Genomic DNA, 25773 nt, shown 5'->3' on the forward strand with positions numbered 1-25773 from the left:
GTGTCTGCAGATGGATGGATCCCTAGGTGGGGCCGACTCTGGATGGCCTTCAGTCTCTGTTCCATTTTTTGTCCCTGTCTTTCTCTTGGACACGAACATTTCTGGGTTAAAGATTTTGAGATGTGTCGGTGGCCCCATCCCTCAACTGGGGACCGTGCTTATCTGTGGGTCCCTGTTCCGGAGGGCGTCCCACTAAGATCTCCAGCCCGGCTGAGTGTGGGGGTCCGGGCCAAGGGGATAGAATGCAAGCAGGGAGGGGTAATCGCCTCCGCTGCTGCTGTCTCCGCTCACTTCTCCACTGTTGCCACCCAGTCACTCTCGGGTACTGTACCTGTCCGTCTGTGGTGAGACGCCTCCACCTAGCTAGCAAGAAGGGGAGGGTCTTGAAGGCACTTCAAGAGAGCAGATCTCTTCCCAAGTGTTACAGCTCTTGCAGTAGAAACTCTCGGACAACGGGATGATTCTCTCACACACCTTTACTTCTCCTGAATAGGGCTCTTATATACAGTTTTGGGGTGGGTTAGGGTCCGACAGCAGACAACCTCTATTGGCTTAGAGCTTGGAGATACCTCATCTACATATGGGAGAGCCTGAGACACTATTCCTACATAACTGATAGCCATAGACCTCTCTGTGGGAGTGACTGTGGAGGGCTGAAGCTGAGTGAAAGGAACCAGGAGCCCAGAAGCAAAGCCGAACACCTTCTGTCTTATTAGGGTCTGGGATTCAAAGCCTGTGCTCGACCAGGCACCCAGCTGCCTCTCGCAGCCCGCTGCTCCACACCTGTCTATTGGAGGTAGTCTCTAAAGGTAAGATCACCCCTTTGTTGGGTATTTTGGCTAAACACATCACCATTGGATCCTGGGAGTATCTCACTTCTTTGGAGTCTGGGACTTTCTGTGGCTAATCCCAGTTCCCCATCCCCCAGAACTACATGTTCCTGTTCAATTTCCTGACCCTTTGTACTTCTCTCCTATTCCTTCCAATACCTGCTTCTGCCCACCTTTTTCCCTCCCCCTCTCCCTCCCCCTCTCCCTCCCAGTTGTCTCCCTCCCTCTACCTCCTGTGATTATTTTGTTCCCTGTTCTATGTAGGATTGAAGCATCTACACTTTGACCATCCTTCTTAAACTCCACATGGTTGTGGATTGTATCATGGGTATTCTGACCTTTGGGCATAATATGAACTTATCAGTGAGTACATACCATGTGTGTTCATTTATGTCTAAGTTACCTCACTCAAGATGATATTTTCTAGTTTCATCCACTTGCCTAAGAATTTCACGAAGTAATTGTTCTAATAGCTGAGTAGTACTCCATTGTGTAAGTATACAACATTTTCTGTATGCATTCTTCTGTTGAGGGACGGGGGCTGTTTCCAGCTTCTAGCTACTAAGTATAAGGCTGCTATATACATAGTGAACCATGTGTCCTTGGTATATGTTGGAGCATCTTTTGGGTATATGCCCAGGAGTGGTATAGCTGGATTTTCAGGTAGAACTATTTCCAATTTTCTGAGGACCTGTCATCTTGATTTACAAAGTCGTTTTACTAGCTTGCAGTCCCACTAGCAATGGAGGAGTGTTCCTCTTTCCTCACATCCTTGCCAGAATCTGATGTTGCCTGTATTTTGATCTTAGCCATTCTGATTGGTGTGAGGTGGAATCTTAGGGTTGTTTTGATTTATATTTCCCTGATTTCTAAGGATGTTGAACATTTCTCTAGGTGCTTCTCTTCCATTTGAGGTTTCTCAATTGAGAATTCTCTGTTTAGCTCTATACCCCAGTTTCAATAGGGTTATTTGGTTCTCTAGAGTCTAACTTTTTGAGTTCTTTGTATATTTGACATATTAGACCTCTATTGGATGTAGGGTTGTTAAAAATCTTTTTCTAATCTGTGGGTTGCCGTTCTGTGACAGTGTCCTTTGCATTACAGAAGCTTTGAAATTTTATGAGGTCCCATTTGTCAATTCTTGATCTTAGAGCATAAGTCATTGGTGTTCTGCTCTGGAAATTTTCCCCTGTGCCAATGTGTTGGAGGTTCTTTCCTACTATCTCTTCTATTAGTTTCAGTGTATCTGGTTTTATGTGGAGGTCCTTGATCTACTTGGACTTGAATTTTGTGCAAGGAGATAAGAAGGGATCAATTTGCATTCTTCTACATGGTGACCACCAGTTGAACCAGCACTGTTTGTTGAAAATGCTGTTTTTGTCTACTGGATGGTTTGGCTTCTTTGTCAAAGATCAAGTGACCATAGGTGTGTGTCTGGGTCTTCAATTCTATTCCACTGATCTACCTGCCTGTATCTTTATCAAGGCAACTCTTACAAGGCAAACATTTAACTGGGTCTGGCTCGTAGTTTCACAGGTTAAGTCCATTATTATCATGACAGGAAGTGTGGCAGCATGCAGGCAGACATGGTGTTGGAGGAGCTGGGAGTTTTGCACTTTAATCCAAAAGCAGGTAAGAGGACATTGAAATCTCACATGGGCAATGCTTGAGCATAGATGACCTCAAAGCCTACCCCTACAATAACACATTTTCTCTAACACAATCTCCCAATAGTGCTATTGCCTATGGGCCCAATATTCAAACACATGAATCTATTTGGATCAATCCTGTTCAAATCACCACACTTGTCTTCCATGAACATTTTCAGCTAGGTATAGTTAGAACATCTGAGAGACTTTATCCTAATAGGATTGTTTCTTTATGTACTTTCTATGGGACAGTTAATTCATGTTACTATATAAAAAGAGTTTCCTCTGTGCTGGCTTTACAATACAGTGGTGAGCTTGTAACCCTGTAGGAGCCTCCTACATTTGTTTGTATAGCTTTCACATATTTATGTGCTTTGGAACAATGGAGAACGTGGAGTCTGAATACAAGCTTACTCTCTAAAAGTCTTGGGTCCAGGCAGGACTTCTAGAAGCTCGAAAAAACTTCCTGAATTAATTCCATTTCTCATTACTGTGATCCAATACGTGAGAGGAAACACCTTAAAGTAAGAAGGGCTTATTTTGACTTAGAGTTTTGAGGATCACAATCTATCATAGTAGAGAAGGTATGATTTTAGGATCCCAAGGCAGCTGGTCACAGAACAACAGGAGTCAGGAAGCTGGAAGACATAAATGCTGTTCTCTCTTTCACTTCCCCTTTTTAGTTAATCTCAGACCCTACTAGAGGTATGGTCAGCCCACCTTGAGGATGAGTATTAAGCTGAACCTTTTTTGAAAACACTCTAATAACAAATCCAGAGGTGTGTTTCCATGAGAAATCTAAATCCAGTCATGTCAGCAGTAAAGATTAACCATCACAGTACTCATTTCTACTGTGTCTACATAAATGGAGAGGGAATGCTCTCCCCTAATTTACACAGGGGTCTTGAAATCATAGAGCAGTTGAAATTTTAACTGTACCTATTTTAAATTTCTTAGAAGACAAATTTTATCTAACAAAAGTAATCTAAGTAATATAATTGATACAATAGAAAGATCTGGATAGGTGTATATTTTAACAAAAATGAATAAATTATTAAAAAGTTTTTCCTAAGGCCATCTGCCCAAGGTCATGCCTGTCTGCCTCCAGATGGTGAGTCCCTAAGCTTGTCTCTATTGAAAAATTGCTAACAACCCATAATGAAGATGTTCATGAGTACAACAGGCTCTGACATTGCTAAATTCTTCTATAACTGTTGACTTATTGGTACAGGCATATTTCGCTTTTTAGCAGTAACTATACTCCTGGAGGAATATGTGTAATCTAATTTCAGTAAATTGTACTTGATTTTTCTCTCTGACTTATAATAGCATATCAAGAATTTTATCCTTACCCTGTGTTCTCAAAAGATACCTCAGCCTCTGCTGCTTTTCTACAGTCTGCATCAAATATCTCCCATAAAGAATGGATACCCCTTAACCCTAATTTTAATTGAGCCATGTAAGCCCTTCTTTAAGTCCTTTGAAAATAGATCGATAAGGTAAGTATCAAAAGATCATGCCAATATTCAGAGGCTTTGATTTTTCCCAACCATTAGTTAATCTATGACATAAATTGACATAAATTGAATGTTTGAGATGAGAATATCATGGTGTAGGTCAAGCTGGTATGAAACTCACTAGGTAAGCTACTCTGAACTTGTTTATATTACAGTCTTTCTATCTCAGTTTCCAGTTGCTAGATTATAGATGTGAATCATCACACAGAGCTAAAATTCAAGTATTCTTGATGAATAAGCCTGTGATATTACATAAGACATGTATTTTTACAGAGTTCTGATCTCATAGATTGCAAAGGTTTCAAAGATACAGGTTAATACTTAAGGGTCATATAAAAAAAGGGGTTAGAATAAATTTCTGCATGTGCTCAGATTAGAGTAACTTGATGAGATTATAACATAGAATTAAAAGAGACATTGAAGAACACATATCAAGTCTTTCCCAAACAGAACTCCTTCCTTAACATTCTTCATAAAATAGTTCATTTGAATGGAGATGATGAACTCACTAGAGTTGTATATTTTTAAATAACATGGAGCTGGAGAAATGGCTCGGTGGGTAGGATGCTTCATATCAAGGCTAATGACCTGAATTCAACCTACAGAACACGGGTAGTTAAAGGAGAGAATTAGATCCTTCAGGTGTTCATTTGCCAAAACATACAAATGTCTAAGTACACACACTTACAAACACACTCACACACACACACTTACACACACACTCACACACACACACACAGATACACGCACACAGCACAAGCATACACACATACAAAAATGTACAACATGTATTTGCAAGGGACTAGATTATTTTCTTCTCCGATTATTTGTTGAAGTCTTACATTCTAACAGGATGACCATGGATCTGAGATGAGTTCCAGTGGTGGAGATTTGCCTTGTGTTCATAAAGCCATGATTTTATCTTTAGCATTAGATGTAAATAAATATCTAAATAAATATAGAGATGAGAACTTTGGGAAATAACTTGATTTAGAAAATTTCATGAGTGTTAAGCCTTCTTTCTGATTAGTGTCCTAGAGTAAGAGAAATGAGACACCCATTCAGTAAGGAATAACTGAATTAACACAAAGAGCTGTTGTAACTGTTTTCAAGGCAAAAGAAGGGTCCTCACTAAGACTTCAATCGAAGCACCCTAAACATGGACCTTTTTGCTTCTATAACTGTGAAATACTTTTATCATTAAAGATGGTTGGTTTGCTATTTTGTTATGGCACCCTGAAGATATTGATAGAGTTTCATAAACAAAACCAGGTGAAATGGTTTGATTCGCCCTTTGAAGTTGTTTCTAAAATACATACTTGATGCTGGAAAACATAAGCACGTAATAATTTCCAATGGGAACTATGTTTTGAGTATTAAATATTAATAAGTTTATGGATAATTTATACCCAAAGGAGAATAGTATAATAGATTCTGGAAAATGATCTAGGCTCTACTATATAGTGATATTGCTACACAATATTTTGTGGTTTGGTTTGTTGCCTTATTGTAAAACAAGCATTAAAATAACATTAACTTCATGTGTTTGTGGGGATTCAAAAATGAAGAACACATAAGGCTCTTGGGTGAGAATATATATGGTCATCATCATTATCATTAACATCATCATCATCATCACCATCATCATCATCATCACACCAGCAGCCGTTTCAGAAACCACACCTTCCTTAAAAGTAAATACAAAGCAAAAATTTTGAGAACAAATTTCACTACTTCCTCTACTTTTTACCAGGATACATATTAAATAGCTGAGGTAAAAAGAACCAAAGATTTCCAGCATATTATCCTCACTGTCCAAGAAGACGAGTGCTGAGAATGTTCAGTTAGTTTAGACAAGAACCACTTCACCACTGCTCTACACTAACAAAGGGAAAAAGATTGTCTGTAAGTTTATTAAAATATCTTGTAAGATCTGGATTTTCTATTCCATTTCCCTAACATTTATCTACACCTTTTATTGATTTATAGAAGGAAATACTTATATTATTTGTAGGATGACAATCATATAAATAAGACATGATGAATCTAACTGGTAGGTATGGAGACTATGGAGGCAATGCCAATGTCAAACCAAAAGTGTTCACCCAACTGCAGAGCATGGAAAATGTACATGCTTAAGTCCCTCCCTTTATACCCTAGATCCTCAGAGGAAGTCACTTAAGCCACTGCTCATAGCCTCTCCTAAACTTGCCATACCAAAAAGAAAAAGAAAAAAAAAGAATTTGTTAATTCATATTCTACTTCTTGGGGAGTTATTATGCCTTAGCGTGACTTCATACTTACTTTGGACACTCTATAAGAAGAAAAAAATTTTGGGTAGGCTATTATTAATGGCCTACTATGATATATAGGTTATCTACCTAAGAAGTTCTCTGTTTTTAAGACTTGAGACCATTAATAAGCTGGTTTGATCCAATGGTCTGATATGTATAACTAACTAACAAGTAATCTTAGCCCACCCTAGTTTGCTAAAAATTGCTTGCTTATAGTTAGTTGTATATGTTTTCAAAAGTAAGGAAATTGAGTTAAAAAATTTTTAGGGCCAAGTATGATGGATTACTGAGTAAAGACATTTTCTGTGAAAGCCTGATAAACTGCACTGAATCCTCTGAACCCATGTAAATATTGGAGATGAGAACTGACTTCACAGAGATGTCCTCTCACCTCTACCTGTGTGCCATGGCAAGCACATAGATGGCACATGTGCTAAAGTAAATACATACCTGGGTTTGCGCATCAAGTAACTCACAGCCACCTGTTGCTACCAGTCAAGGGGAACTGATACCCTTGTCTACCCTTTAAGTGCACCCCCATATATGTGGTGCGCATACAGATAAGCAAGCATACATACATACATACATACATACATACATATAAGTAAAAGGAAAGCTGGTTAAGACCTGTTTAACAAGAGGAAAATCATGTTTGGTACTGAAAACCTATTCAACTTCTCAGGACTAATGCAGTCATAGATCTTGGAGAAGAACCTACATCCACCACTTAACTAAATCAGCCCAATCCCCAACAGTATTCTAAATATCTCTCCTTCTATCTATGACAAGTGTAGTCCTCACCAATTCATGAAGGTCACTTCTCTTCGTAACAGACAGAGATCATTACAGAAGATCACAGCCAACCAAAATGCAGAATTGTAGACTGAAGTCCCAATGGATAAATCTACAAAGCAACTTCTCCACCTAAGACTCAGGAACCTTTCAGTAGGAGAGGGAATAGTAAAAATAAGAGCATCACAGCTTAACTGTGAACTGAACAAGGACAATAAGAGATACGCTAAACTGGACAAGAGAAAAACTATGAGGTCTCAACCCTATAAAAAGAACTATAGGCAACTAAGGGATGCTGAGAACAGGAGGAACAACCTTCACCAGGGAAGAACAAAACAACTAGTTATTCAATACAAAATGTCCTGAAGGCACACATGTGCATGAATTATCCAGACTTAGATGGTCACATTTAGGAATATATATATATACATACATATATATAATATATGTAATATATATATATAGTATATATATAGTATATATGTGTGTGTGTGTGAATACACATGCCCATAATAACAGTCAATGTAACAGAAGCTAGTAGCTATGAATTTGAAAGAAAGCAAGGAGACATTATGAGAGGGTTTATTAAATAAAAATAAATGTAAAATTAAGAAGTTTTAAATAGAAAGACAAAAAGTCAAAATAATGAGAAATACAACTTGCGATTTTGCTTCCCATTAAAAACACACTTGTGATTTTATTGTATCTTTTCTCAGAGAACATGTGACAGAGAGAGAGGAAGAGCTGATGCTTTGTCATTTAATAATAACAGATATCGTTTTAATCTGATATCAAATATTACAGCATGCATAATCCTTGACAATTATCAAATTGTCTACAACAGAGAATCAACATGCATTGAAAGTAAATAATATATTTCAGACATTACTTGTACCAAAAAGGTGTTAGTGAAAATGGTGTAATAGGTTCACTAGTGATACAATTGTGAACATAAGTAACTATAATATTTAATGTAATTTTAAATTTGTATCAAAAAGAATATGAATTCTCTACAATGATTCTTTTTTGTTATTTTTGTTATATTCTTGTTATTTTTCAAGTACTATGCTCATTGCTAGTTCTTTGTGTGTCTGTGTGTGCTCACATGCGTGTTTGTGTGTATGTGTGTGGCAGGGGGTGATCAGAGGGCAATTGTTCCTGAGAAGGCCTTTTTCTTTAAGATAAGATCTTTCATTGTCTTGAAACTTGTAAGCCTGGTGGGCTAGAGAGCCTGAGAATCTACATTTTTCTAACTCTCCAGTACTCAGACTACAAATATGCACCATTATGCCCAACTTCTTTTAGACGGATTCTGGAGATTAAAGTGGGGTCCTCATGATTACAAGTCAAGTACTTTATTGACTGAGCTGGCTCCTTGGCCTTCATCATCAAGTTTTTAATCTGCTTGTGAAAGCCACGTTTTAATTACCCAAAACTAATTGACTTATGGACAACAGTTACTTATAATTGCAATTCCTACTGTGCCTTGGAAGAAAATTGAGGATTATATTATTATTTGTAGAAAACAAAATGAAACAAAACTAGCCACATTTTAACATTAGAATGGAAGACAAAATGAAAGTATTGTGAACTCGATTTTTTAAATATTACTAAAACATTCAGATATTGGTGGTTAGAATGATGTTTTAGCATGTAGTAATGTTTGACATAAGTAGACAAGAGGCTGAATAAGTAAATAAGTAAATCTGTAATCAAATCCATAGAAATTATGCATATATTCATTCAAGATCTCTACAGGAACACAGAAAGTGATCATATTTGGAAATTTTGGGACTTGATTTATGATTAATTCTTTTGTTAACTTGCTTTTTTTTAAATTTGAGCCAAACAAAAACAGAGGGATGAAGGTAGAGAGTAATTGGGGCATGTACACTTGAAAAAATGTTTTAAAATGGAATCATTCTTTTTTCTTACTTTCTCTTTCTCTCTCTCTCTCTCTCTCTCTCTCTCTCTCTCTCTCTCTCTCTTTCTGTGCATGTGTATGTATGCTCACATGAAATATCACATGCATGCAGGCATGCATACTTATGTGCATGTGTACACTGCTTACTACCATGCAATCTTTTATTAAAGCAAGATAATCTGTTTTTTTCCAAGCAGTTGTCTTGATGGATAAATAGCTAACATTTTTCTGATTTAATCTTTACAGAAACTTCACATGGTAAGAATTATTATGCTTGCATCTGGCAGGTTGCAAATGCTTGTGAGAAGAGGGTTCTATGATTTACTTAAGATGGCAGGACCGCTCTGCAGCAGATCTTGGTTATCAAGCATACTGACAGTACAACCTTGTGACTAACACACTGTGCTTTTTGTTATCATGGTTTGAGCTCATTGATTTGTCTTGACAAGACTCCTAGGTTTTATGTGTCTTCTCTTTGCCCAACCCACACATTCTTATGGTGGCTCCTTGAAGCCATCCATAGCAGCTATCTTAGTCAAGCGCAGCAGGGTCTCAAAAGGCCATATGAAATGATTGGGACAGTCATAACTTCTTTCATGTGACTTGCAGTTCAAATTAAAAGTTGTCAGACTTTGTAGTCAATGAGATCACATGGAAAACCTGAGGTCTGCTCAGAGCATTAATTTTTTTTAAATTTATTTAACTGTTTGTTGTTGTCTCCAAGTATATTGAGAGAGTTGTGACACGAATCTGAAGAAAGTATGAAAAGAATGAAGTCATTCTCAATCTATCAAACCAAAATCAGACAACAACCAACCAAAGAAACCAAACACTGAACCAAGAGAGTCTGCCCAGCATTCACATTCCTCCTTCCACCTCAATGTTGAAGGCCCACCTTGGATTGATTAACTGTACTCTCATTTATCCTTACACTTTATTTACCTCTACATGCTTCTGCTTTATCTCATTAACATCAAAATAAGCTTAAGAATATTTAAGCTAGAATAGACGCCTAACAGTTCAAATAATATAATTTTTGGTACCATAATAGTACAACTTGAAAAATAGAGATGGTGAAAATATTAGGCACAATAAATAACTTGCTCTCATGACTGTACATGCAAATATTGCTCAAGGACAACAAGAAGTATTAAATTCCATGGTCTGTGTAGGAGTTCACAGAGACTGACCCGGCAATCACAGAGCCTGCATGGGTCTATGCTAAGTCCTCTCCATAGACAAACTGTGGTTGTTTACCTTGGGATTCAGTTGCTATCAATGAGAGACCTGCTTTTTTATGGAGGGAAATGGAGGGACAGTGGATCTGGAGGAGAGGGGATTTAGGGGTGGGTTGTGCAAGAGTGTAGAGGGGTAGTCTCCAGTTGAGATGTATTGTATGAGAGAAGAATAAAGAAAAAGAAAAATGAAAAAATAGTTCTAAATAATAAATCAAGATTATGTCATGATTTCTGAATAAAGCACATGGTTTTGTCTAAATTTCTGACTGTTTTTGTGATATATAAACTAAAGTACTGAACAAAAGATTCTGTTCACGATATGCTGCATATTATTCTTACTACTTATAACAGTTTGTTAGAGGCCAAATATAATACAATATGATAAAAACTTGAAGATGTTAATGTTTTGTGTGTTTTGTATTTAAGACTTCTCAATAATACCTATTTTCTCACCAAATTCCTGATTTTGAAGAAAAGGCTAATGTAGTGACTGTGACTAAGAATCCAGACTTCCCCTAAAAGTTTCTTCAGTGCTTCTTTCAAAATCATTCACAAATGGAATTGTAGACTCATATCTGTTCAAGGCAGTGAGCATCGAATTTTCAAGACAAGAGTTATATAATACAGACAGGGTAGAATGAAAGAAGCCTTGGAATATGCAACACAAGCATGTGGGAGGTAGGGCTTTGAAATGATCATTTACCGTTAGCAGAACCATGTAGCTTTACAGTGTAGAGGTTCACTAACACCATCATTGACTTTCTCAGGTACAGATGTCAAATCTCCTCTAGAACCCTAGGTAGAAAGAGAGTCTTCTTTTTCTGAGGCTCATCCCATTCCATGGTAGGGCAGCTCAAATCTTAGAAAGTTTATTCTTGTTTTTTTTTTTCCATTTATTTCTCTTATAAATCCTCATATGTATCCCATTACTTCTTGGTGTAAAGGAAAGACAGTTCTATCCAGTAGGTGTGAATACTTTTATATTAAAATCTTCCATTTTCCTAACATGACTCTGTGTGGTATTTTCACAGAGAACTTCCAGAGAAGCAGTTAAAAGTAAAATAGGAATGGTATGGACACAGAACCTGCTGACTTAGTTTGCTGCAACCTTGGCCCATTTTACAGGGTTAATGTGGGAAGTAGATATAAAGTTTATAAAATACTTAACACTGCACCTTATACATAGCAGATATTAAAAATGCAAACTAGAGTTATTTATAATTCACACCCCCACATCCTACTTTTTGAGTCAAATTATTTAGTCCCTGTCCTACATTCTTATTTGGGGGAAGAAAAACTATAGCATGCATTTTCTGATCCCACTTGGGAAATCAACTGAGAGTTCTCTGCAGTCGAGAGCTATCATGTAGCTGTTTTGGAGAGGGGTAAAAATACTGCTCATCACAATTCTCTTAGTTAAGCCTGGATGAAAACTTACCAGGTAGAAAACTGTTTTCCTGCAGTGATGAAAAGTTTAACATCACATCTAATCACACAACTACACACACACAAACACACACACATACACACACACTAATAAATGTTACCGCACAGGCCTGAGATTCAACTAAAGCTTTTTTTAAAAATTCTATCAGCAAACAACTTAAAGTCTTTCTCAAAGTACTGTGTTGTTGGAAAACAGTGAGGAATTAAAATGGAAGGACTAGTTTCTGAATACAAATTTTAACTAAATATTTACATTCCCTGTAAACCTTTTCTTTTAATAAACAAATTATTTCAAGCAAGGATCAGGGTAAGAACAAAAGTCTGCAATTTGATCATTGTAGTGACATTAAACAAGTCATTGGTTCCTGTAAAATAATACTAATATCTTCTCATTGTGTTTGTCAGAAAAGAACAAGAGTTGGTGGAACATAAGTGTAGACTTTGAAAAAGACAACAAATGTTGTGAAGATACACACGACTTTTGCTAAAAGCATGGTGTGGGTATATGTATGCATGTGTTCTACTATATATGTGCTGGTACAAACATGCAGAGGACATACATATACAGTGGCATCAACTACCAGCAATGACATCTTGATTGAAAGGGAGGGAGAGATAAGGATACTAATGACAAGATAGAGGCAGCCAAGGATGATTTCATGACATCTTTTCACCTTATAAAACACTAGCATTTTAACATGGTTGTAACAATTTTCCATTTCTTCCTCTTCCTTAAGGAATGTGCCCTGTGTCAGAGAGGCGAGAGGGACGATGAGGACAAACAAGAGGAGAAGCAGATAAAGAAGATGAGCAGGAGGGAGAGTATATCCGAAAAACTGAAGCTAGGACTAGTCACATGACAACCTCATGATGATACAGGAAGTGCTGGAGATGACATCATTGCTCTGCTTCTGTCCAAGGTATTGACCACCCCAACAGTACATCTCTGTCCTGTCTATAAAGTACTCTTCCTCTAAAACCAACTCGCAGGTCAAGGATACACTAAAACTCTGATATCCTCAAGAAATAAATACTTGAAATGACAGTGTATATAAGCCTGGATGAAAACTTGCCAGATAGAAAACTAACTCTCTACTCCTGCAGTGGGAAAAAGTTTAACACCACAAGTAGTCACACAGCTACACATACATACACACACATACATACATACATACACACACACACACACACACACACAGACACGGCAGAAAAACTCTAAGCTTGATGTAAGTAAAGTTTATGGCGCCGTTTTGAGCATCATCTTTGACTCTTCAGAAGTTTTGATATCATGATTCCACTTATTAGTAGCTTGACAAAAGGTGGCAGTGAATAACACTCAAAAGAGAAAAGTAAACATGCAATTGAAGGAGGTCACAGAAGGTGAGGACTGGCTAATTAGAACTTTGACTGGTGGCATCTTATAATTATCCCAGGATTAAAGGCCCCACCTGAGGAGAAGCAGCACTGAGTCCTTTGTGTCCTGCGCCTTATGTGTGGGGGATTCAGAAAGAACAGTAGTTGCAGGCAGGATCACCGTAGACTGGACTGGACACATTGCTCCAACATGTCCAGTCTAGTCAAACTGCCTACACTCTGAAGATGTGAATAGTTTTATTACATGCCACTTGCCTGTTCATATAGTGGGTTCCAGAATATGATAATCTGGGTTCACTCTGAAACCAGGAGTTTCTTGGAATAATAGCCGTGATAAGTATCATATCCAATGCAGTACATCCTTGTAGCAAACCTCTAGAAATATGGTTGCTGTATATTATTGGAATTGTCAGCTATCAGAAGCTTCAGATATCTGTAATTTAGATTAATAAAATTTTACCTGCAAGCTTTTCTTACTGAAGTGAATAAGCAGTGTTTTCTCCATGTCTGTGACCCATGATTATTTTTAGGAATATGAAATGTAAGAGATCGGACAAATTTCATTCTTCCTCTATGCTGTTCAATCTTTTTACCTTTAGTGAGAATAATGAAGAATAGATGATATACATGATTACTACATCTCATTCCAGTCCTGAATTCTGTGATTCTCGATTTCCTGCAATTCCAACTCAGTCAAATGCTAGTCCATATCTCAGAGCATGAACCTTATTCCCACTCTTCTCTCATGAACACAGAGAACTACTTATTAAATATAATTCCTCTAAAGCTCAAAGGCAATACTGCTTCTTTGGAAGGTTTTTTATCACTCCCCACCCCCTGCAAAAGAGCTGTTTAATTTCATGGTTATTATTTGTTTGTCAAAGCCCCACTGTTTATTCAGATTAATTAAAAACATTTGTCCCAGCTGCAGAATGGTGGCGCTTCTTGTAATGAAAATATCTGCAATCCCAGATTCATCAGCTTACAACTGATCCCATTCAAAAGTCTTTAACCTTACTCTACAAGGCAATATAACTCAAATGGCCCCAGACTTGTGTCTGTAGATGGGAAAATTGAATCCTCAGATGTACATCTTTTATTCTTAGGCTCTCATGGTATAAAGCCCTTAGAGATGGCCCCAACATGATATTTCTAAATAGAAACCCCTGCATCATGCCTAAATTACACAACAGGAAGTTAAAGCGAGTTGCTAAATCTTAAACTCATTTTAAAATCATCTTTTAGAAAATGATACTTCTAGAAGTGTTTTGCTGTTTTGATTATCAAGAGCCCTTATGTGTTATAGATTAGAAGATGCTATCATTTCCCCAAATAAATAAAGACACCTAATAAGAACTAAATAGCTATTTGATAAAATAAACTCAATTTATTTTAGTGTGTAAAATATTCTGAGTCCAAGTGATGTAACCTGCAGACAACTTTCTCCTATCCAAAATAGTCTCCACATAATGGAAAGTTGCACATTAAAAGGTGAATGAATTCACATCCATAATATTAAAAATTGGCTTCCAGCATATTCAAAACTGCTGAGGAGAAAAGGATGGAAAGGAAGCTATTTTCTCCATGGATATAAAATTGAAAATGTACCTTAAAGTCTCTAATGCACTTTGTTGTTGCTCAGAAGTTCCCAAGCACGCCAGATAAAGCTATTCCCCATAACATTTCAAGAGCTTCACAAAACGTTTACTTTTCCATTTAATGAAGGTGTAAAATATTCTGCTAATTAAGGGACAATGTCGTCAAACTCTCCCCATCATTACAGCTTTTACAATAGCCAGTCTTGCCTGTTTTGGCATTTATAGTGTTATTTGGAAAATATTTACTAATCAAAGCCAGGTTTGTATTCTACTGTACATTTTTTTTCTTCTAAAATTATGCTATTTTTATTTACTATTTTCTCTCATTCTTTAATTTCTTTTAAACTGTATAGCAAATGTGTCACCTCTTCCAAATGATTCAGAAAGTAAAATAACTAAATTATGCCCATGTCTAGGGTAGTACTTGGGGAAACTTCTAAGCAAACTTCACCTGTGTTGTAGAGATGCCCAGGAATGGAAATGGGAACACAATGTCTGTCCATCCTTGTTCAACTCCTAGCCTTTTTTATGTCTGTTTTTCCAAATGCCATCCCTTTATCAAATTGTCACCTGGGCCCTCACTCTATCCCCCACTTTACAATAGTTTCCTTCTTCAGGGCTTACTCCAGCTTTATTTATGAAATTTATTAGGAAACATGTCTGTAATAACATCACTTTGATGAGAAACATAGACAGAGATGCAGATGTGGCTGCAGAAGCAGATGCGTGAGTACACACACACACACACACATACACACACGCACATACACACACATACACAAACACATACACACACATAAACACACATATACACACACATACACACACACATACACACATACACACACACACACACACACACACACACACACACACACACACACTGTTAAAATGAAGGCCAGCCTTTTCAGACGATTGTATCTTCTCCTAAGGAGAACTCTGTGAAGCCATTAAACATTTTATCAATAGTATTTCCCTGGCTGCTTTGCTCCAGTAGCATCTTTTATGTTTTTCAGTAATAAACAAACACACTTGTCACTCTGCTGTGTTTAAAATAGAAGGACTTTCTGTTACACCTGTACACATCTTCATAATATGTTCATACTTCATTATGGCTAATATAGCAAAGAATTATAGTGAGTCCAGAGCCCCTTGTACAGCATTTTTTTTAAACATAGGAAGATGAGATGAATTGCTTTTATTTTAAGAAGTTGTTTTTTAACTCAGACTCCTATATAACTGTTGGGAGTCATGCCACTACACACAGCAGAGGGGACCAGGATCAAGTATTTAGCTAGCTCAAGAAGCAGCTATTTCACACAAGAAAACTTCTCCCAAGAAGACCATGAAATCACATCACTCCTGACAGCTGTGCAGGTGCCTGGAGGGATGTGCAGAAGAAACCCAACTTCAACATTTCTGCTGGTTTGCCAGGGGCCTTGTGTGGCTTCCGTCTAAGTGAGATGAGATTGGACTCTCAGATAATGATGAGCTTGTGTGAGAGGGAGGCAGGATGACAGCAGGGGGGCTGGAAGCAACCTAAACCCTAAAATGATTTCATGATGCTCTAAGAGTCCCAATTTTAGAAAATGCACAAATCTTAACCTAAGCCAGCTGAGACACAGCTTATGGGAACATCACTACTCACAGGAATCAGCCAGCGTGTTTGCAGAGTGTTAGAAGAGGTCCTGGCTCCTACAATATCATTCTACCTGAAATCGTCTTAGAGCACTTGATTCTGTGAGAGGTGATTCAGGGTGTCCTTCCTCCAGGCAGCCTAGTGGGACAAGTAGTACTCACATGAAGAAAATAACCATTAGCTCAGCTTTGAAAGCATGCTAAATCTCTCTTCCTATTCAAGACTTCTGTCTGTATACTCTTTTCTAGTTTTAGGTTTCTTTCTTCTCTTTTATCCAACAAAATATTTTTAGTGATTATTTGGAAATTTCATACAATGCGCACTGATCACATGTGCTTCACATTTCTCTCAAGTCTACTCCCCTACCCTTGTGCCCTGCACCACCAACCCAGAAAATATACACCAAGTGGAATTTGCATGCTCATATACTCATTAGTGCATGGACAAACTCCTAGTGGCCAGTCTGTCAAAGATAATAGAGTTCTTCCTTACCATCTTGCCAGAAGCCATCAACTGTGAAGAACTACATATCAGTATCTTTACCATAGCTTTTAAGGACTCTTTTCAATGGTTTTCTGTCTGCCTGTTTTGTTTGGTGGGATAAGGCTAAACATCATAGATACCTAATGAGAGTTTTCTGAAGCTGGTCACAAGAACCATCAGTTATGGTGGCCTGTTACTTTCGAGTATAAGCATAAAAATTTTCGTTAACAGGGAAAGCTTACTATTCCAGATGCAAATTGAAGTAATATACAACCTCAAGGCTTAATGCTGCAATAGTGGACAAAATTCCCTTGGACAACTGGACACTGTCAATTTCCATGTCTTTTCAAAGAGAATGATAGCTCCTAATTTTGTGGTACTCCATGTCCCAATGCAGAAACTTACCAGCCAGCTGTTTGCAGTAAAAGAACATAACTGATAATCATGAGAGATGCCAACTATAGTTTTATCATCATCATCATCATCGGCTTCATCTTTATCATCATCACCATCATCATCATCACATCATTACATGTATGTACTGATCTCACTGTTGGTCAGGCCTTATCTTATTCTAGCATGTATGTGTACCTCACTTCATAAATTAGAAATGCTGTCAAAAAGAAACAGGGTAGCTTGTTCCGAATTGTTCAGAGTATTGGCTCATAACTGGATAGTAAACTGGGTTGACGTATTGATGTAACTGTGAATCCTGAATCTCACGCTTATGAACTACATAGACTTTCCTCACAGAACTCTATCCGAGCCATATATTGATGTTGACTGTACTAGTAGAAGTATTGTGGGAAATAAGTGCTAGCTCCAATTTTGGTGAGTGAAATATAACAGAAGTTTTGAGGCAGATAAAACATTTAATGAGTTTCTGATTGCAAAAGAATTAACTGAGATCCACAGAAGATAAATTTATTCAAGGACACGAAGATAGAAGATCATAAAACTGAACTCTAAGGTTCCCAGTTGCCTTGAGTTCTTTCTATAGGACCACCAGTTCACCCTACTTAATGGAATATTGAGGCATGTGTTGTCAGTGGAAAACTTACTTTATAAAAAATAATAGATTGAGAGAAATTACTTCTCTTAATCATTCTCAGCTTTATTTCATTATTTGACTTGTTTTAGAAATATTTTTTGAGTTATTGAAGAATTAGAAAGTAGATGTTCTAGCATTATGAAGCTAGACAGGTAGCAGCTGCAATTTCAGGGATAGTTACGGTTGCAGTTTGAAACATCTTCCTCCAACGGTTCAGATGCTCAAAGATTGGGTGCCAGTAAATTGAGCTAAGAGGATTTGAAACCTTGGTCACTGACTTCTTGAATGAGCATTTAAGAAGAGAGGACTGAATGCAGGGAATAGGCTCTAGGGTCTGCTCTTGTGGTCTCTATCTAACCCTTTCTCTTTCTCTGCCTCTCCCTCCGTCTTCCCCTATTTCTTCCCCTCCTTCTCTTCAATTCTCTGTCTTTCTGCCCACCCCTCTTCCTTCGTCCTTTCTGTCTCACATGAGCTAAATGGCTATGGTCTACCCTGCCTTGAACCATGACTTGCTGACCTCCAGTCCCAAAACGGGGAAACCAAATGGGCATGGACTTAAACCTTAGAAACAAGGAACCCAAACAAATCATCTGTCTTATAAATGGTTTCCCACACTTATTTGTCACAGCTATGAGAACCTGACCAACCTTTGAAAAAGTTCTGAGGGAGAGAGATGAGAAGGAAGTTAACAGTTCTCTGTGATCAGTGCTAATAAGACCCTTAGCCCTGGGCTTCCACTTCAGCTCTCCTATCCCTCAAGAGAGACCAGAGAAGGGCAGTTCAGACTCAAAGTAAAAATCTTAATCACCTTCCTGCAAAGTAGTTATCTGACAAAATGACTTACATTTACCCAATGATACTAATTCACTTTCCCAGGTCTGAAAAACCCTGTGGTCACATCCACACACTCCTGCGGAAGTAAAACAGCTCACAGCAGTGCTAACAAAAACAACAAAAATGCTCTCATGGAAACAGACACACACATAGTCCTTTCTTTACTCTCCTTTTCACAATTTGACAGAGTGGCATGTGGGTTGAATAGGTTGTGGTAGTGAATATTTTATCAGATTTTTGACAAGGCATCCATCTCACTGTAGGATGAAGCTAGATCTTAAATCACCTCAGACAGTTTTGCTTCTTAATTAGACAGTCTATACACTACCAATGGGGAGCTCTGAGTTAGACTTGGCATCTGAGATGGCTGCAATCATTGGGAAGTTGAATCTGGTCCAATTAATTTCTCCTGATACTTACTATCTCTTCAGTTGTGTTAGACAATTGGATAGTCACACAGCAAACAATATTAATTTTAAATGAGTCAAGGCAGAATAGAAACAGCAGAGCTTGTTTGCAACCTAAACCAAGTCTTCAGTTTAGAATGGAATTCAGTTGACATGCATCATCTCTGTAAGAACCTACTCATTCTGAGGTCAATATATCTCATCCCTTCATTAAGGCTGGCAATTCCAACTGCCATGTAGCCTTCATGAGTATTACTTCTGTCAGAACAATTTTCAGTCAGCAAGCTTTTGGTTGTGAATCAGAGTTCTAATTTAATTTGAGATTTGGATCTTGAAACCAATGGAGAGTAGTTAGCTACTGGTTATATTTTAGGTAATACAAAATAACTAGTTTAATAATACTTTTGAAATTTAAAATGCAATATACCTAATCTTTCTCTAACCACAGCTTGTTAGAGCAACATAGTCATTGCCCAAACATATTTTGAGTCAAGACAACTAGGACATAGTTTGAGAGTAAAATGCAATCTTGTGTAATTAAAATGAAATAATAAAATATCTAAATTTTGTGCTATCATTCTGGTTTTTCATGGTGGTTTGGGAAAATAAATTTTATGTGCTTCCAAAGTTATGGTTTAAAAAGAAATGATCATTGGGAGATGACTCAGGGACTTACTTCCTTTTCTAGAGGAAGAATTTTGTTCCCAGCACACACATGAGGTTGTTCATCACTTTATTAAACTATTATCCAAGGTTTGATACCTTCTTCTGGACTCTATGAGCATATGTAATCACACACACACACACACACACACACACACACAAACACAATCACATTTACAAACACATACACAATTAAAAATAAAATAAACTATATAGCTAATATACATTTATAAATTATACATACCATGTTTGTCTTTCTAGATCTCATTACCTCACTCAGGATGATTTCTTTTTTCCCCTAGTTTCATACATTTGCCTGCAAATTTTAGAATATTTTTTAACAGCTGAGTAATATTTCATTTTACAAGTGTACCATACTTTCTTTACAGATCCTTTCATTGAGGCACAGCTCAGTTTTGGGCTATTACAAAGAAAGTTGCTATGAACAAAGTTGAGGTAGTGTCTATGGAGTAGGATGAAATGTCATTTAGATATATGCTAAAATGTGGAATATCTGTAACCTGAGGTAGGTTGATTACCAGTTTTCTGAGAAACTGATATATTGATTTCCAAAGAGGCTGTACACATTTGCCAGCATGAAGTGCCACTTGTGTGTTTGATCTTAGCTATTCTGACAGCTGTGAGATGGAAGCCAATATTTGTTCTGATTTGCATTTCCCTGATGGCTAAGAATGTTGAATATTTCTGTAAATGTTGCTAGGCCATTTGTAATTTGTCTTTTGAGAATTTTCTGTTTAGACCTGAGCCTCATTTTTAGTTAGATTATTTGGTGTGTTATAAGTTCTTTATATATTTTGGAAGTTAGTCCTCTGTCAGATGAAGGGTTGGTGAAAATCTTTTCCCAATCTGTAGGCTACCATTTTATCCTATTGACATTGTCATTTGCCTTACAGAAGCTTTTCAGTTTCATGAGATCCCATTTATTAATTATTTACCTCAGTGCCTGAGTCATTAGTATTCTGATTAAGAAATTATCTCCTGTACCAATGCATTCAAGGCTATTTCCTACTTTCTCTTCTATCAGGTTCACTGTATCTGGTTTTATGTTGAAGTCTTTGGACGTGGACTTGAGTTTTATATAGGGTGACAGATACAGACATATTCACATTCTTCTACATGTTGACGTTCAGTGAGAACAGCACCAGTTATTAAAAATGTTTTCTTTTATCCATTGTATAATTCTGGCTTCTTTATCAAAAATCAAATTGTGTAGGTGTTTGGTTTACCTCTGGATCTTTTTCTCTATTCCATTGACAATCCTTTCTGTTTTTGTCCCAATACTATGAGAGTTCTATTACTATAGCTCTGTAGTAGTGCTTAAAATCAGGGGTGGTGATACCTCTAAAAGTTGTTTTATTGTAGCAGATTGTTTGAACTGTAAGTAGAGCTCACAAAGGAAACAATGGAATCTGTTTGGGAAGGGAAATAAAATAGATATTGCACATGAACTGGGGCTGGGTGGGAGGTGAATATTATGCATCAGATTTGAAGAGAATAGAGGGAGAGAGTGCTGGGAGAGACAACAAGAATTGGGGTGCATTTCAGGAGAAATTTAGTGTAATGGAAACTCCTAGGATCCACAACAGTTACCCTAGCTAAGAATCCAAATAACTGGGCATATGGAGCCTGAACTGGTCATCTCCTGTAATCCGGCATGACTTCCAGTAGAAGGATTTGTGACCACAACACAGCCACAAAACTTTTGGCCTACAATTTGTCCTGCCTGCAAGATGTGCTAAGGTAAAGATGATGTAGAAATATTGAGAGTAGCAATGAAATGACTAGTCCATATTGAGACCCATGCCATGAGATGGAGTCCACCCCTGACACTTTCTGGAGAACCAGAGACCTAGGATAAAACCAAACATGAATGAAGATAGAAAAGAAAAGTCAGTAAAATTATTCCTAATGGTATTCTTCTATACTCAGAACACCATCCTGAGTAGATATACTCATACCTGCCCTTCTGAAAGGAGATAATACCAAATAAGAGGTGTAGATGGAGTTTCAAAAGATAAAGTGAGAAGAATAAAGTCATTCAAAGAGCACTCAGGAGTCACAGAAGATAAAAGTATGAAGTCATGACATAGAATTGAGTTGCCCCTGAGTTTTCTGAAAAACTAGATTCATAGAGCTCCCAAGACTTAGGAGACAGAAGTTGAAACATATGTGTTGTCTTCAACTGTATTCCCCAGATCCTCATTCTTACTATGACTTTAGCTAGAAAATAAGATGTTCATTATTTTAGGAAGAATTAAACAGAGTTGAGAGGCAAACATCAGGACTGTAAAACAGGAATAAAATCTATGCATTTGTATGGGAATCCATACTCAGAAGAGTTTGTATAGTTCTATGTATTGACATTTATTGTTCTCTTGTCATAGTTCTTAACAGTTTCAAAGATGAGTTCCACACTTCAACTTTGCACACACACACACACGTATATATGTATATGTGTCATCCACTTAATATACTCTCAGGACCCTAGACAGGAAGATAATGTAGCAATTCAACAATCTATCACTTACCTTACCCTTATGAGGGATGATCACACTTTCAGAGATCCTAAATATGTAGGAAAGGATACAAAAACATTTTTGGTATTTGTGGATGGTGAGTGGTGTGGCAGTGTCAGGAAGAATGTACCTGTTGGAAAAAGAATAAGAAGCAAACTCCTAAGACATCTGCCCCTCTTGGTTTCCAGAGTAAGTATTGTGAGGTAACATTTCCCTTCACCCAAGGCAGGACACATGCCCAGGTGATGAAGCAGAGTAATTTTATAATACAATAGAATAACTCCAAATGACACATACATACACACACACACACACACACACACACACACACACACACGTATTATCTTCCTGTCTGTGGTACTCAGAGTATACTAAGTAGATGACATCTCTTGTTGTCACCATAATTCCATCAAATGTACACACACACACACACACACACACACACACTACACAGGCATATATATGTATATGTGTCATCCACTTAATATACTCTCAGGACCCTAGACAGGAAGATAATGTAGTAATTCAACAATCTATCACTTACCTTACCCTTATGAGGGATGATCATGCTTTCAGAGATCCTAAATATGTAGGAAAGGATACAAAAAAAGCTCAGAGGTATTGATTTTATACAGACAGAACATAATTTCCAAAAAGAAAACTTACTATTAGATCTTTCACAAAATTAAGATAAAATATTCTCACCATGACATATAAAATAGAATGCTGAAAAGTCTGGGAGATACAATGGTTACACAGAAAACAAGTAAAAGTAAGCCATCAACATATAAAAAGTATATAATTCATAAAGAAAGAGAAATAATGTTGTGCTAAGATAAAATCACATTGTCTGATTTTATTGATAAAATCAGAAAGAGCAAACATAAAACAGTGGAGAACTATCAAATGAATTGTGAAGACATTTCTTATGGCAGTAGGATATGCATCCTCAATATTGAAAGTGATCATTAAGAAAAGTAGTAACACACAGCAGCAACCAGAGGGACAATGATGGTGTTGCTCTTCTTTAGTGATTTCAGCCTTGAACTCTTCACTCTACTATCCTGTGCCTTTTTCTAAAGAGTCTCGCCAGGCCGTAACAAAGAAGCAATTCCATCTTATCTATCATGTTGAATTAAAGACTTTTGGAGGACTTACAGGGACATGGCGGACAAAAAGCAGTTGCATCACTAATAGGCCTACCTTGTGTGGTTGACAGCTCATAAAAATGAAACCACTGAGTTATCTGTGCAACTTAATCAGAAGTAAACAAGAACGGAAAGCTAGAAAGACAAAATTGATTTCACTCAATAGTATTTATGAAGGTGAATTAATGTAGCACAATAAACAGTTGGAAATGATAGTGTTTACCATACGTAGACAAATGATTCTTATTTGTATATTTGTTTTGAGATGGAATCTTACTGGGTATTCTTCACTGTTCAGCCACTCATGCTGCAGACTCCACTGGCCTTTCCAACAGAGATTTGCCTGTGCCTCCCAAGGGCTGAAATTAAAGGCTGTTCATCCCTATGCCATGCATGATAAATGTCGTTTTTAAGATTAAAAATTAACTTTAAAGAGGCTTAATATTAGGAATATTTTTCATTGACCAGAGTTCTTGTAATGCTAGCAAGGAAATAGTTGATTGCAGAATATGATCTATGATTTCATTTAGGTTTTGAAGACACATGTTCTCTATCTTACTGTTATATTGGCCTGCTGGGTGTGGTTCAAATGGCCCTAAATAATGTGGCATCTATATTAATGAAAACACTCAAATGTGTGACTCTAATGTTCTATTCTTCTCATAGTTGAACCTCATCAACACAAGAGTGAAACAAAGAAATAATGTTCTTTTCTTCATTTACTACAATTTTTAATGGTTCTTAAGGGAGTTAAAGGAAGGCTAGAAGGCTTCTAAAACACGAACAGTAGTCAAAGACTTTCTCTAGATGGGTCAACTCATGAAACAGGAATTTCTGTGATGTGAAATTGAAACATAAAGTCTTACAGGCAAACTTCAAAATGAAAGATATTCTTGTTCCCACTATCCCTGTAGGACCATGTTTGTGTCATTTTGTGTTATAATATAAGGCTGAAGGAAGACTACTAGTTAAAATAGCATGTAACAACTCAGTGCTATAATCTATAGCATCAGGAATAATAAGAGAGATTTAGAGATGTTTATAGAATGAATTCCAATATATGAAATGAAGATAAAAAAACAAATGAATACCAACAACAAAAAAATCTTGGAGAGAACAAAGCAAGTTACAGAATGTGTATGTGATATATCCATCCCCATAGGATCCTGTTCTGGAGGCTTCATGGTGACTGCTTTTGGACACAAGCGCTGAACCCAGAATCTTGAGATAAAAGGATCAGATTTGATTTTCAATAATTTGAATGTTTATAATATGTTCAATTTATGTAATGTACACATCATATGTTTACAACAATGTAACTTCCAATACACTGTATTGATCCAATGTATCAGCAATCCATATTTTAGTTTTAGAAGACTCACTATAATTTAAATCTCACTATAATTTAAATCTGGAAATTTTACACCAGGGCTCTGTGTTTAGGAATCCAACACATTAAGAACTAATAACATAGATCTCTTGTCAGGGATTCTAATTCTGATCCTCTGTGTAAAATCTGGGTATATTTACAATTTTGATTAAGTAATCTGTGAAATTGGGATAATGATGGCCACTTGTCTTCACAGTTTCATGTGACAGAGACTAGATCAAGTAGGGGGACAAGCTTTTTGTAGTGAGAAGAACGGCTTTTCCTGTATGACACAACTTAGGACTGGCAATAACAATGGCTGAAAACTTGACGCTGTCTCTGAACACTGATGCTATCTGACCTTAAGGTCTAGTAAGTATGAACCCAGGACTCTCAAATACAGAATCTGAAGTGAGTTCTCTTGTGGTCCCTTTTTCAGAAGAAGATACTGAGATTCAGGCAAGTTAAGGACGTGCCCAAGTTCCCTGTTATTAGGGGTGGCACTGGATTCTCTACTCCACTGTCAGCTGTGCCTCTGATCTGTCAGTAAGAGCTCACTTCTAATGAAGCTCCTGAAACATAGACAGACTTGCTGGGAACTAATGTGGATTTTTCCATCCTTTGTCAAAGCAGAAAGCTTTGTTCTGTTTTTGAAATTGTTCAGTCAAGTATTGCCTTTTTTCCTTGCAAGTTTTCTCAAGTTTCTACTCTAATTCCTCTTTAAAATTACTTCTGCCCGTCACCACCAGTGCACCATACAATCTGCAGGGAATAAATCACAAAGTTACACATGTATAAGTTGAGAGTAACTGACTTAGAAGCTGCCAACATCTATTTTTGTTCTGTTTCAGCTCCAGCAGATGGCTTCAGAATTAACTCACGTAAGAAATTAACCTGATGCACAGAATAGCAGCATTTCAGGGGTAGAGGAGACCGGGGTGCTTTCACAACTATTCAATCAAAGTGAAAAATAGGAGTTT

This window comes from Grammomys surdaster, unplaced genomic scaffold, assembly GCF_004785775.1.
Source record: "Grammomys surdaster isolate TR1022 unplaced genomic scaffold, NIH_TR_1.0 66, whole genome shotgun sequence".
Classification (NCBI taxonomy): domain Eukaryota; kingdom Metazoa; phylum Chordata; class Mammalia; order Rodentia; family Muridae; genus Grammomys; species Grammomys surdaster.